General features: G+C 32.1%; 2 protein-coding genes across 4 annotated transcripts in view; both read left to right on the top strand.

Moving 5' to 3' along the window:
- The window catches only part of LOC126888032 (chitooligosaccharidolytic beta-N-acetylglucosaminidase), a 359,195-nt gene that overhangs the window by 41,217 nt on the left and 303,189 nt on the right, over positions 1-14,789 (top strand). The gene's annotated exons all lie outside the window — the stretch shown is intronic.
- Positions 1-14,789, top strand: part of LOC114328838 (ATP-binding cassette subfamily G member 4-like) — a 405,691-nt gene that overhangs the window by 306,470 nt on the left and 84,432 nt on the right. The gene's annotated exons all lie outside the window — the stretch shown is intronic.

The raw sequence follows: 14,789 nt of genomic DNA, 5'->3' as shown, positions 1-14,789 counted from the left end.
GCCCCGTGAAAATTGTCCGACAAGGTTACCACATTATTGTAAAAAGGTTTTATGGCAGATACCGTTAAAATTATCCATGTGGTAATAAATTTATTATTTTCATAAATTTTAAGTTATTTTTCGGGTGTAACTACAATGATATTATGCTAAAAATGATGGTGTATCGCATATTTAAAATGCGTTTATCTCGAAAACGGTTGAGTTTAGGAAGATGAAAGAAGTATACCTTTTTTAAGTAAAACTAATAGGAAAATAAAAATTTTAATGTCAAAATTATACAGAGTGACGGATAAAAAAAATTGAACGTAATAAATGAGTGCTGAAAGGCATACGTGGCGCCCTCTGGGCAATGCATAATTTTTGGTAAAGAATTTAGATTTCTCGACCCAAGAAACCCCCAGATATAAAATTTCATGTTGTTATCTCATACCTATCAGGAAATATTCAATAATAAATAAAAAAAAAGTTTAACTTTGACACCCTGTATCTCGGCTATTATATACTTTGTACTAAGGTAAGTTAGCTTAAATCGGCCTATTTTAACCTCAGGAACCTGAGGTTAAGCTATGGCCCATTCTTTACCAAGCACCCTGTATGCATAAAAATTACTTTTTCTTTTAATTGTACCAAAACGCCCCATTCTTTTTGTCCGACAAGTGATCCAATATGCATTACACATGTAAAAGAACAGTACAAAATAAAAATGACATCTGTGGTAATAAATAAAAAATTTTCAGGAAATTGACATCTTCGGCGCGTCCGACTGCGTATATGCCCCGTGAAAATTGTCCGACAAGGTTACCACATTATTGTAAAAAAGTTTTATGATAGATACCGTTAAAATTATCGATGTGGTAATAAATTTATTATTTTCATAAATTTGACATATTTAGCGTGTCCGACGCGTCATATGCCCCAATATTTTTGTCCGACAAAATTGTTTTCGTTGTTTATATGATAAAATTCATTGATTAAAATAGAATGACCAATGTGGTAATACATTTTTTTCTTGCATAAAATTGACAACTTCGTCACCGCTTGACAGACAAACGCCCCACTACCATAATGCGCCAAGCTCAAAATTTGTCCGACTCCACCCAAATAACAAGTACAAAAAGTTTCAACGGTTTGGTCATAAATAATAATTGTATATGCGGGCCCAAGGCCTATAAGATAATGTCCAAAAAGAAACCAAATTGAAGTACAAACTAAACGTTAAATTGAAAATCTAAAAACACAGGCACTGAAACCACCAAGATAAAAAACCAAAAGTTAAAGGAGATTTTCAAAGCCAAAAATGTAAAAGAAGCCACACGTTGGGTCAAAGCCAATTGAAACCTCTATACTCTGGGTATAGAGATTTTTGAAGAGAAGAACTGAATAAAGATGGGTAAAATAAATGAGAAGAGAGCTAAGCCCTCTTCTTTTCGTCTTAAATCTCTTCTCATTTATTTTACCCATCTTTATTCAGTTCTTCTCTTCAAAAATCTCTATACCCAGAGTATAGAGGTTTCAACCGGAACTAGCTACAGAGCACAGGATGGTTACTGCAAAACTCGAGGATGAAAAAATAAAGGAGGTGGAAAGAAAAGATTACCAAAGAGTAAGAGTAAATAAGCTCAAATTAGAACAGGTGCGCGAACATTACAAAAAAGAAACAAATAGAAGATTAAGACAACTAGAAAACCAAAAAGAGGCATGGACACTGGAAGAAAGATGGAACGCCTTCAAAGTAGTCATAAAGTCTACAGCAACAGAAATATGTGGAATCAGAAAACATAACAAACTCCATAAAAGAACGAGATGGTGGAACAATGAAGTTAAAACAGCAGTGAAGAAAAAGAAAATAGCATGGAAAAAATACATTGAGACCGAACTGGAAGAAGATAAAGAAGAATACAAAAGGCTGAGACGATTAGCCAAAAACACCATAAAACAAGTAAAAACAAAAACGTGGGAAGAGTTTGGAGAAGAATTACAACAAAACTATGTAACAAATAATAGAAGCTTCTGGACAACAATCAGACATATGAAGAAAGGAAAACATAAAGAAATAACAGCCGTAAGGGATACAACAAACCAAATCCAAACAACTCCAGAACAAATAGCTAAAGTATGGAAATAATACTATGAAAACAAATTTAGAAATGCAATAATAGATGATAGAAATGAAACATATCAAGATAACGAGAACAAAGAATTAGAGCAAATAAATAGAGAAGAAGTAATATTGGAAGTATCAAACGTAAAAATAGGTAAAGCTGGAGGGGATGATGACATAGACCCGGAAATGGTCAAGTACATGGGAGAAGAAGGGATAAACTGGTTGTTGAAAATATACAAAGAGGCATGGGAAAAGCAGCAAATCCCAAAAGACTGGCAAAGTAACCTTATAGTGCCAATATACAAAAAGGGAGAACACGTCAACTGCGAAAATTATAGAGCAATATGTTTATCATCGGTATGTTTTAAAATATACACGAAAATAGTAGAGAAGAGGCTAAGACAAGAGGTAGAAAAAGAACTGGGAGAAGAACAAGCAGCGTTTAGACCAGAAAGACAGACAAACGATAACATTTACATCATTAGAAATATAATAGAAAGAATTATTGACTCGGGGGGAAAGCTCATTCTAGCATTCATAGATCTAAGGGCAGCATTCGACTCTATAGAAAGACAAATTATATGGAAATGCTTGCAGAACATGAAAGTACCAAGTACACTGATAAAAATAATTGAAAATATATACGAGTAGTAAAAGGACGTGTACAGATAGCAGGAGAAAGATCTGAAGAATTCAATTGGGAAAGAGGTATCAAGCAAGGAGACAGTCTTAGTCCGCTACTATTCATAATAGTCATGAATGAATTGACTAGAAATACTGGAGAAAGAACGAACCAAATACAGACAACAATAGGATACCAAAGATTACAGCCAATAAAAATAGAAGCCCTATTGTATGCGGATGACATAGTCCTTATAGCAGATTCCGTGACAAAAATGCAAAAACTCATAAATATATGGACAGAAGAAATAGAGAAATTAAAAATGGAAATAAACATCGAGAAAAGTAAAATAATGGTCATCGGCGAAAAGGAAGAAAATGAAGTAATTATAAAATGCAAAAATACTCAACTGGAAATAGTTACAGCATATGATTATCTTGGAAGTATTATTACCAATGATGGGAAAATAGACCTCGAAATAACAAACAGAACTAAAAAATCAAATAAACTGTACTACGCACTAGCGCCAATTCTGAGGAAAAAAGAATTGTCCCACGAAACAAAAATTAAAATATATAATACGATTGTGATACCGACGATACTGTATACAAGCGAAAATTGGACTTTACAGAAAAAGCATAATAGTAGGATAAATGCAATTGAGATGAGACATTTACGTGCTATAGCCGGAAAGACCAAATGGGATAGAATAAGAAATGAGACAATAAGAGGGATAACTAAACAGGAACCAATAATGAATAAAATAATAAAGAGGCAATTAAACTGGTATGGACATCTGATGAGAATGAAACCTAGTAGACTAGCAAGGAAAATTCACGAAACAAGGAATATTACAAAAAAGAAAAAAGGCAGGCCGAAGAAAAAATGGATACAGCAAATAGTAGAAGCAGGAAAAATCAAACAGAAAACGCTAGAAGAAATGAAACTAATAGCACAGGACCGAAAAGAATGGAAGAGATGGGTGAATATGTAGCTAAATTAAACCCAAATCCGACACCTGAAAGGGTATAAGGAAGGGGAGAAAGAAAGAAAGAAAGAAAGAATTTTGTATGATATACGACTGGTAAAAAATGTCTTAAGGTATTACCTTTTCTGCAATATAGCAATAAATACAAAATAAGGGGGCAAAATAGGTCTGTTGTTATTCAATATTTTTTAACCACTTTGGTGGCACTTAGAACCTTAGTAATTCGCTTAGGAAATTCTTTGTAACATATTTAAATCGTGTACCAAATTTCAATAAAAAGGACCTAATAAATTTTGCATAATAATTTTGCAATCTAAATGTTTTTAAAAAAGTTCAAATTTTTTAAAAATTTTCTGAACAAAAAGTAGACCATTTAAAAGTTGGCTAATTTATTTACATATAAAGAGGTGCTCTACCTATCTAATACACTTTACAGAATTAAAATCTGATTATTTAAGGGGCCCCAGCAATGTTTTAAATTTATAAACAATTTTTTGGCTTATAAACAAATAGCTTTGTTTAATAATAAAAAAATTAATTTTTAGCAATGCAAATAATTAAATCCGGTATAATTTGACTTAAACTTTCCAATGCTGTCAGCAGAATTGCTATTTTATTTTTTAATCAAACTTTATTCGCGTTCAAAACTGCAATTTCTCGATTTTTTGAAAGTTCCACCGCGTTTATCTCGAAAACTATGCATCCTAATAAAAAACTTGTAGGAACATTTTTTGCTTAGAATTACCCAAGAAATACAAAAAAATGTTTTATTTTGCGAAAAATCGATTTGATGTAATTCCTCAAGTTCTTTGTTTATAACAATCTTATCGACATCCGGATCAACTGTTACCCAAAAATTTCGTGTTCTACGGGTCAAAATACATAAAGAAACTTGGGTAAGTCCATCTAAATAAAGGAGCCCGTAGCACCCCCTCCTGGCCACAGAAATAGTTTGTTTATAAGCCAAAAAATTGTTTATAAATTTAAAACATTGCTGAGGCTGCTTAAATAATCATATTTCAATTCTGTAAAGTGTATTAGATAGGTGTAGTGCTTTTTTATATGCAACAAAATTGACAAATCTTTGTATGTTCTAGTTTTTGTTGTGCAAGATTTTAAAAACTTTTAATTTTTTAAAAAAAAGTTTAGATTGCAAAATTTATTATGCAAAATCTAGTAAGTTAATTTTATTGAAATTTGGTGTACCGTTTTAGCACATTACAAAAATTTTCTAAGCGAATTAGGAAGGTTTCAAGTGTAACCTAAGTAATGGAAAGTCATTGAATAAAGACAGGCTTGTTTTGCCCCCTTATTTTGTATTTATTGCTATTTTGAAGCAAGGGTTATAAATTAAGACATTTTTAACCAATCGCATCTGATAGAAAATTTAATTATATTTGTTTTATTCCTATAGGGCTTTATTCTAAAATCAATAATTTTTAAGTTATAAGCAAAAACAGAGAAAAAAAAAACGAAATTTTTTGAAATTTTTAAATATTTTATTTCATTTATTAATACTCCGGGCATATTTGAGAAGGAGCATAAATCAATTATTATTGACGAAGTTATCACCTAACTTTACCGCAAAAATCTGAATGCCACCTCTCACATTCACCTAAAAACAGATCATTACTGGTCTAATAAGTAATATTTCCCTAATTGAATTGAAATAATTAAAAATATTACTCTGTGGGATATTTAAAAACGTTAAACACTTTTTTAATTATTACCTTACTACAAGTAATTAAGTAATTACGTTATTAAATGTACTTCATGTATTTTATCCCATCAGCAACAGAAATATTATTTATATTTCGACTTCATAAATTAAGATTATGATTAAATTATAAATAATGGAAAATTATTTGGAAATGCGGCATCTAGAAAATAGCCTAAGTCATACTCGAAAAGAAGGCAGCTTTAAGAATTATTTGTGCACCAATGGTGTTATTCAGATGATTACGCCCGGAGAGCAGCATAATCCAGCCAGAGGGCCTTTGGCCCGATGGATGGATGTTGCTCGTCACAGACCCACTTTTTTTAACCTGTAATCATCAAAATGCTAGTCATGTTTTCTTATAGTTTTATTAACCAATACTTACATTATAATACATGGCTCATTGAGATACAATGATATAATTCATAAAATATTCCACTTCTTCTAAAACTCTTATAATAACACACTCTCAAACTCTTTAAAAGATATTACCATATTACCACATTACCAGAGATGCACCAAGCCACCCAACTATAAGATTTTACAACTAGAATCTTCTTCGTCTTGATTTGCCTATCCGTAACGAATCTTGGCGATCATCATGGCAATCTTCACTTTATCTGCAGCAATGTTGCAGAAAGTGAAAAAGTTGCACAGATGTTGTGTTGAAGCAGGTTCTAAGGTTATTTAACCAGGATGTTCTTCTTCTTCCTGGACCTTGCTTTCCAAATATTTTTCCTTGCAGGATGACTTGTGGAAGGGCATACCTGGATTGATTTCTCATAATGTGTCCATAAGTATTCCAACTTTCAAGATTTGATGGTGGTTAGTACCTCTCGATTATTCCTTATTCTTCTATGGATCTCCTCATTTGTGACCTGGTCATTCCATGGGATTTTAAGAATTATCCGATATAGCCATATCTCAAATGCTTCCAACTAGAGTGGATAAAAGTAAAATTATTCGCAATTAAACTGGAGTAATAATTAAAAAATATTAGTCCTGTCACCAGGGGGGGGGGGTCCAACGGCCTTCTTTATTCAGATGGACTTACCTAAGTTTTGTTATGTATTTTGACCCGTAGCACACGAATTTTTTGGGTAACAGTTGATCAGGATGTCGATAAGATTGTTATAAACAAGGAACTTGAGGAATTACATAAGAGCGATTTTTTGCAAAACAAAACATATTGTATTTTTTGGGTCATTCTAAGCAAAAAAAATGTTCTTACAAGTTTTTTCGTAGGATGCATAGTTTTCAAGATAAACGCGGTTGAACTTTCAAAAAATCAAAAAATTGCAATTTTGAATCCGAATAACTTTTGATTAAAAAATAAAATACCAATTCTGCTTATATATATATATATATATATATATATATATATATATATATATATATATATATATAATAGCACTAAAGGCCTTAGAGGCCCATGGCTTGAAAAGTTTGTTCGTTCTTCATTTTTACTTTTCTTTAGGTACCTAGATCTTCTCTGGCTTGGTATGTGATTTTTCTCCATTCCTTCCTGTTATTCATTTTTCTTCTCTGACCTTCTAACCCCATTTTTTCCATATCTTTTTCGACCTCTTGCTTCCATCTATTTTTCGGTCTTCCTTTTCTCTTTTTCGAGGCTATGTTGTAGTTTAGTACCCTTTTTGGAGTCCTCGCGTTCGGCATCCTTTCTATGTGACCTCGCCATCTAAGTCTCTGTGCCTTTATCACTCCTATTATATTAGGTTGATTGTATAATTCCTTTAACTCATTATTTGATCTTCTTAACCATAAACCGTCCCTTATTATTCCTCCATATATCTTCCTCAGGATTTTCCGTTCCCAGATCTCCAGTAAACTTTGTTCATTTTTTGTCATTGTCCATGTCTCACTGCAGTATGTTACTATTGGTTGGATAGTTGTTTTGTATAACTGTATTTTTGCCTTTCTTGATAAAAACTTGCTTTTCAGCATTCCATTAAGCGCATGTACACTTTTGTTGCCTGCCATTATTCGAGCTTGTATTTCTTCTTTAATATTCGGTTTACGTGATATTATTGCTCCTAGGTATGTAAATCTTTCTACCATTTCGAATTCGTATGATGTTCCTTCTTCTACTTCTACTTTAAGCTTTTGTCCATTCCTGAACTGACCATCTGTCCATTCCATACATTTTGTTTTAGTTCCATTTATGTAGAGTCCCATTTTCTTCGCTGCTTTTACTATTCTCTGTACTATTTCCTGTAGCGCTTTTGTTCCTCTTGCAAGCAACACCACATCATCCGCAAATGCCAAAACTTGGTGTCGTTTTTGATATAGGAGTGCTTCTCTATTAATTTTTGCTTCTCGCATTATTTTTTCTAGGCATAAGTTAAAGAGTAATGATGACAAAGGATCACCTGCCGTACTCCTTCATTTACTATAAATGTGTCTGATGATTGGTTGTTTATTTTGACTCTATTTTCTGTATTTTCTAACGTAATATGTATCATGTTGCGTAACTTTCTGCTAACTCCCAATTCCTCAAGCGCCTGCTTTAAATTCTTCCTCTTTATTCTATCGTACGCTTGCTGGAAATCGATGAATAGCGCTATCGTTGGTAGGTTGTGTTCATAGCTTTCTGCTTGTAATTCTCTGATTACGAATATTTGGTCCGTTGTGCTTCTTCCTCGTCTAAATCCGCACTGATATTCACCTATTATATTTTCAGCTTCTTTTTCAAGTTTATCTTTTATGGATTTTGATAAGATTTTATATATGGTATTTAGTAATGCTACTCCTCTGTAATTACTACATTCTGTTTTGTCTCCTTTTTTGTGTAATGGGCAAATAATTGCTTCCTTCCATTCTTTTGGTATCCGTTCTATTCTCCATATCTCTTTTATGATCTTGTATATACACTCATGTAGCAATTTTCCACCATATTTCATCATCTCTGCTGTTATATTATCGCTTCCAGGACATTTGTTATTCTTCAAATCTTTTATGATTTCCTCGATTTGTTCTTTGCTGGGTGAATTATCTTCTATGTCTTCTAAGTTTTCATTTCCTTCTTCTGCTTCCATGTATTCTCTTTGGTTTGACTTATTCTTGCCATTTAGTAACTCGTCAAAATACTCTTTCCATCTCTCTACTATTTCTGCTTCACCGCTTATATTATTCCCCGCTTTGTTTTTAACGAATATTGGTTTTTGTTGGTATCCTCTTTTCTCATTTCTGGCACCTTGATACAGGTTTCTTATTTCTTTATTTCTGTAGTTCTCTTCTATTTCTTTTATCTTATTTTCTACGTGTTTTCTCTTCTTTTCTCTCAGCAATCTCTTTACTTTATTTCTTTGCTCTATATATTTATTCTTCGTCTCTGTCGTTTCTTTCATTATCATTTCCATCCTTAATGATTTTCTTAGTTCTATTTCGTTTTGGCATTCTATGTCGAACCACTCCTTTCTCTTTTTATTCTCCTGTTTATTACACTCTTTTGCTGCTTTGTTCATTACTTGCTTTATGATGTCCCAGTTGTTTTCTGTTCGTTCTTCTATTTGTATCTTTTTTAGTTCTCTTTCCATTGTTTCCCCATACGTTTCTTGCTCTTTCTTTGTTGCTAATCGAATTGGTTTATTTATATATTTCTTTACCTTTATTTTGTTTTTGTTTTCTGGTATCAGTTGTTTCATTTTGATGCCCACCATGTAATGATCGGAGTCGGCATCTGGTCCTCTGTATGTTCTTATCTTCTTTATACATTGCTGTTCTTCTTTTTCAATCAGCACGTGATCTATTTGGTTTTTAGTCTTTCTATCTGGCGATATCCATGTTTCCTTATGTATTTCTTTTCTTTCAAAATATGTGCTCATTATGATCATATTTTTTTCTCTTGCGAAATCTATAAGAAATTGTCCGTTCTCATTAGTTTCATTGTGTTTGCTATGCTTTCCTATTGTCGGTCTAAACACTTCTTCCTTCCCTATTTTGGCATTAGCGTCGCCTAAAATAATTTTCATATCATATCTGGGTATACTTTCGATTGTTCTGTTTAGTTCACTGTAGAAACATTCTTTAACATCATTATCTTTTTCTTCGGATGGAGCGTGAATATTTATGAGGGTGATTTTTTGGTATTTTCCTTTGATCCTGATAGTACATATGCGGTCTGATACCGGTTTAAACTCTACTATTGCTTCTTTTAGTTATTTTCTTATCATAAAACCTGTGCCTAATATTTGATTCTTTCCACCGCTGTTAAAAAACAATGTATCTTCTATTTCTAATATATCATTTCCCAGCTGTTTCGTCTCCTGCAAGGCTACTATGTCAAATTGGAACTTTTCGATTTCTCTCGCAAGATGTTTAAGTTTACCTTCGCCATATGTGCCTCTTACATTCCATGTTCCTAAAAGTAAGTATTCTTTTCGACATGTTTTCTTGTTTTTTGGTCCGGTTTTTGTTTTTTTCCTCTTGTTTCCTTTTTTTTATTATCACTATCCTTTTTCTGTGCTTGTTTCGTCAACGTTATTCCTATGGTACAGTTATTTGTTAGTTTTTTGATGCTGTTTTGATCATTGTGCCCTCTTTGTCGTTCCACTTCCATTCGATGTTATTTACCCATATTTTTTTTTCTCCCATTTTGACTTCATTTCCTTTATTTCTTTCTTCCTGGGCAACGTTTGTAATTGTTTTCTGTATATCTCGTTCTTTTATGGTTGTATCTTCGTTGATATATACCTTGTGCTCTTTAATTTCTTTTAGCTTGTACTTTTTTTCCATTATTTTTCTTTTTTCCTCTTGGTTTTCTAATTCAATTAGACATGTTTTTTCGCCTAGCTTGTGAGCATTTATTATTTTCACCTCTGTTCCTAAGTGGTGTTTGATGAAATTGTTGATTTTTCCTTTTAACCGTGCTTGCTCATATGTCTCTATTGTTAGGCCGCTTATAACTACGTTGTTTATTCGTCGGTGTTTTTCCATAACTTCCATGTTTTTTGTTATTTCTCTGAGTCCCTCCTTGATCTCTTTATTTTCTTCTTTCAGTTCTGCATTTTCTTTTCTCAGCTCTCTGTTTTCCATAATGAGCTTTTCTATTGTTTCCTTACTTTCTTTTTGATTTCTTTTTATTTCCTTAATGTCATCGGTGAGGAGGCTCATCATTATTATTAATTGATCAATTTTTGACCCTCCTTCTGGATGTGTGTCATCACTCTCTAATTTTTCCATTTTCCGGCGCCAAACACTGTCCTCCACCTCAACAGTGCAGAGAAGACAGCGTCTACCGTATTTATTTTGTTTGTTTATTATCCGTTGTTATTTTCTGTGGTTATCCCGAAAATCTACTCACAACGGCAACGTCGCAATTTCAACGGTCAAGGTTTCGTTTCTACGCTTTGATGTTAGACAAGCTTATCAATTGTAGCGATCTTACTTTTTATAGGTCCTTGGTATTATTCCGATGCTATTTCACCGATTTTAAAGTTTTTTCTTATCACTGTCCTTAACTTAATGTCTTATATTATTCACTAGATACTTCCAATAATTTATTCCCCGTTACAACTCTCAGAAATTGAGTTTATTGCAGACGACAAATAAAATATGTGTTTACGTTTTGACTACAGTGTTGCCAATCTCCACCAATTCTGCTTACCGCATTTAAAATTTCAAGTGAAATTCTATCGGTTTTGATTATTTGCATTACAAAAAATTATTTTTTTTTTAAATGTCAAACAAAGCTATAAACAAAATATAGTTTCCGTGCCCAATGCATGCGTTTTTGCATGCTACGTACAAATTGCCTGTTTGTAAGCGCGCCTACTCATTAGTACTCATTCTATTTTAAATGAGTAGGCGCGCTTTGTTTGCGTTTAAATTGAAAACATCACTTTAGCACTATGTGTTTATAGCTTAGTTTGACAATAAAAAAAATTAATTTTTAGCAATGCAAATAATCAAAACCGATAGAATTTGACTTGAAATTTCGAATGCGGTAAGCAAAATTGCTATTTTATTTTTGATACAAAATTATTCGGGTTCAAAAATTGTAATTTTTCGATTTTTTGATAGTTCAACGGCGTTTATCTCGAAAACTATACATCCTACGAAAAAACTTGTAAGAACATTTTTTGCTTAGAATGACCCACAAAATACAAAAACATGTTTTGATTTGCGAAAAATAGCTGTTATGCAATTCCTCAAGTTCTTTGTTAATAATCTTATTGATATCCCGATCAACTGTTACCCAAAAAATTCGTGTTCTACGGGTGAAAATATGTATATAAAAAAACTTGGTAAGTCCATCTGAATAAAGGAGGCCGTTGTACCCCCACTGGCGACAGGACTATATGCTTAGCGCATTCAAATCAAAATTTGCTAAAAAATTGTAAAATTAACGATTTAGGAACTTGCTTATGGAAAATCGGAAAACTCTTTTCTGAACAGTTTCTCTTAATGTGATATATAAACCCCGAAAATATATTCAAAACAATGATTTAAAGAAAAATGGGATACTTGCTGTCTGTTTTTAATAAATAATCAAAGAATCAAGCGTTATTTGGAGAATGCAAATCTTTTTAAAACTTTGCTGTAGGTATGGAAAATTCAGTGTTATAAAAATCGATGATTTTTTTCATACAGAAAAAAAAGCTTCTAAATGATTTTTTTTTAAATCGGTTAATTAGATGAGCCTGTACATTTTTGTAAAACTCATGGACATGAAAATATTTTATCATTGATATGAAAATTTCTGATGCATTCAGGAGAATAGTTAAAACACAGATGCCTGTCACAAAAACGGAAGAAAAACTGTAATGTGCAACGTCACTGAAGGTGGATATGAGCTATTGCCTATTTCATGAAAATTCGTGAGTGGTTTATATCATACCTAAAGGAACAAAAGTGACATAGTGCGAACTTGCAACTCTTACCCTGAGGATGGATGCTACCCCTCCTCGGGGGTGAAAATTATTTTATTAAAAATAACTCCTTAAATCGATAGAGGGACAAATTCTAAGAAAAATTTGTTATATAAAGTTATTATAATAACTCAATACTTTTTAGCCCGGCATTAACCGGTGTAAACCGGTATTAACCCGGCACCTGCCACGTGGCTTTGCAAGACGTCAACTGCCACGTGGGGTGCTAATGGCACCTCTTAAAAATTTTCTGTGATCCACTTGGTAATAAACGGAATATGGTGCTAAGTAACAAAAAATCTAAAAAAAACATGTTTTATTAACTTATTACTCTTATTAGCTACTATTATTATAAAAGTTAAAAAATAAAATTAAAAAGTTATTATAATCAAATTACAAAGTACCAAGCCATAATAAATGTAGTAAAGTATAGTATCTTAAAAATTAAGATTTATTGACTAAAATATAGTCATTTTTGCGCGACATTTTTGCATATAGGCATTTTTTGCGCGAAAAATTAAAATCTTTGATCTGAACATATTTTCATCAAATATTTCCTATTTCGTAAGTTTGCAAAAGTGCTGCGCGTCATAGTACCTTTCTATAATATTATACACTATATATCTATTTGCGTTTGAAGTGGTGATTTAGTGGTATTCTGAACTTGAGATGTCATCATCAGTTTAAGTTTTAAACTTTTTTTTGTGTTTATGATGAACAGGTCAAATTTACATTTTTTTATTGCAATAACTGATTTAAATTTTTAATATAGACTATAATAATCAGTTATTGCAATAAAAAAATGTAAATTTGACCTGTTCATCAGAAACACAAAAAAAGTTTAAAACTTAAACTGATGATGACATCCCAAGTTCAGAATGCCACTAAATCACCACTTCAAACGCAAATAGATAAAAGGTGTATAATACCGGGTGTCCACTTATATTTTCCCCCATTTTAACTGCCTATAACTTCTAAACGGCTCAAGATAGAAATATGCGGTTTTCGATGAAATGTTTTATTTTAGTAAAAGTTTTGTCTGAATGGACTGAATTTTTTATATCGCTTTCAAATACGAAAAGAAAAATTGCGGATTTTTGAAAAAAACGTTGTTGACTTTTTTTTAACGGAACACCCAGTATATTTTTTTGTAAATTGAAAGAAAGGTCATTCACCTATCCAGCGATAAAAAGTTTTGTTAAAATCGGTTGTCAAGTCACTGAGTAATTAATTTTTAAAATGAGAGGTACAACGTGGATATCACATACCTAAATAACATAACTAAGCAAATTGATATTATGTTATGTGATTTCCACATTGCATCTCTCATTTTAAAAATTAATTGCTCAGTGATTTGACCACCGATTTTAAAAAAATTTATATCGTTGGATAGGGAACTGACCGTTTTTTCAAGTTTTTAGGTAAATGACCATTTTTTATGTCGTTTTTAAATAAAAAATGGTGGATTTTTGGAAAAAAACGTTGTTGACTTTTTTATTGAAACACCCAGTATATTTTTTTGTAGCTTGAAAAAACGGTCATTTACCTATCCAGCGATATTAAATTTTTTAAAATCGGTTGTCAAATGACTGAGCAAATAATTTTTAAAATGAAAGATGCAATGTGGAAATCACATAACATAATATCATTTTGCTTTGTTATGTTATTTAGGTATGTGATATCCACGTTGCACCGCTCAGTTTAAAAATTAATTACTCAGTTATTTGACAACCGATTTTGAAAAACTTTGTATCGCTGGATAGGTTAATCACCTTTCTTTCAATTTACAAAAAAACATACTGGGTGTTCCATTAAAAAAAAAGTCAACAACGTTTTTTTTTAAATACGCCATTTTTCTTTTTGTATTTGAAAGCGATATAAAAAATTCAATCCATTCAGACAAAACTTTTACTAAAATAAAACATTTCATCGAAAACCGCATATTTCTATCTTAAGCTGTTTAGAAGTTTTTAGGCAGTTAAAATGGGGGAAAATATAAGTGGACACCCGGTATTATAGAAAGGTATTATGACGCGCATCACTTTTGCAAACTTATGAAATAGGAAATATTTGATGAAAATATGTTTAGACCAAAGATTTTAATTTTTCGCGCAAAACATGCATGATTTAAAGAGGTTTTTCATAAATACCTAAGACGAAAACTACAAATTTTTATAGACTGTCAAACTAACGTCAGAACGTGTATGTATCGATCTGTAAATTGGTGCCGAAATTTGTAATTATTACTGTAAATACTAGTTATAAAAATTAGTTTTCGCTCAAATAGTGACTAATAACAATTGTGTTACGTGTAAATCATCAAGAACAAGCTGTAACTTCGGTCAGTAAGAGATGTTTTACTTAATAATCTTCCAACTTAAACACATTCAGTGTCAAACTGTCAATAGTTTTTCACTGTTGCTCTCCCGTCCCAACGGACGCCAACGGTTAGGCAACCAGTATTGCAG

The sequence above is a fragment of the Diabrotica virgifera genome, chromosome 7 (genome assembly GCF_917563875.1).
Source record: "Diabrotica virgifera virgifera chromosome 7, PGI_DIABVI_V3a".
Lineage (NCBI taxonomy): Eukaryota > Metazoa > Arthropoda > Insecta > Coleoptera > Chrysomelidae > Diabrotica > Diabrotica virgifera.
This window is presented reverse-complemented; position numbering and strand designations above follow the sequence as displayed.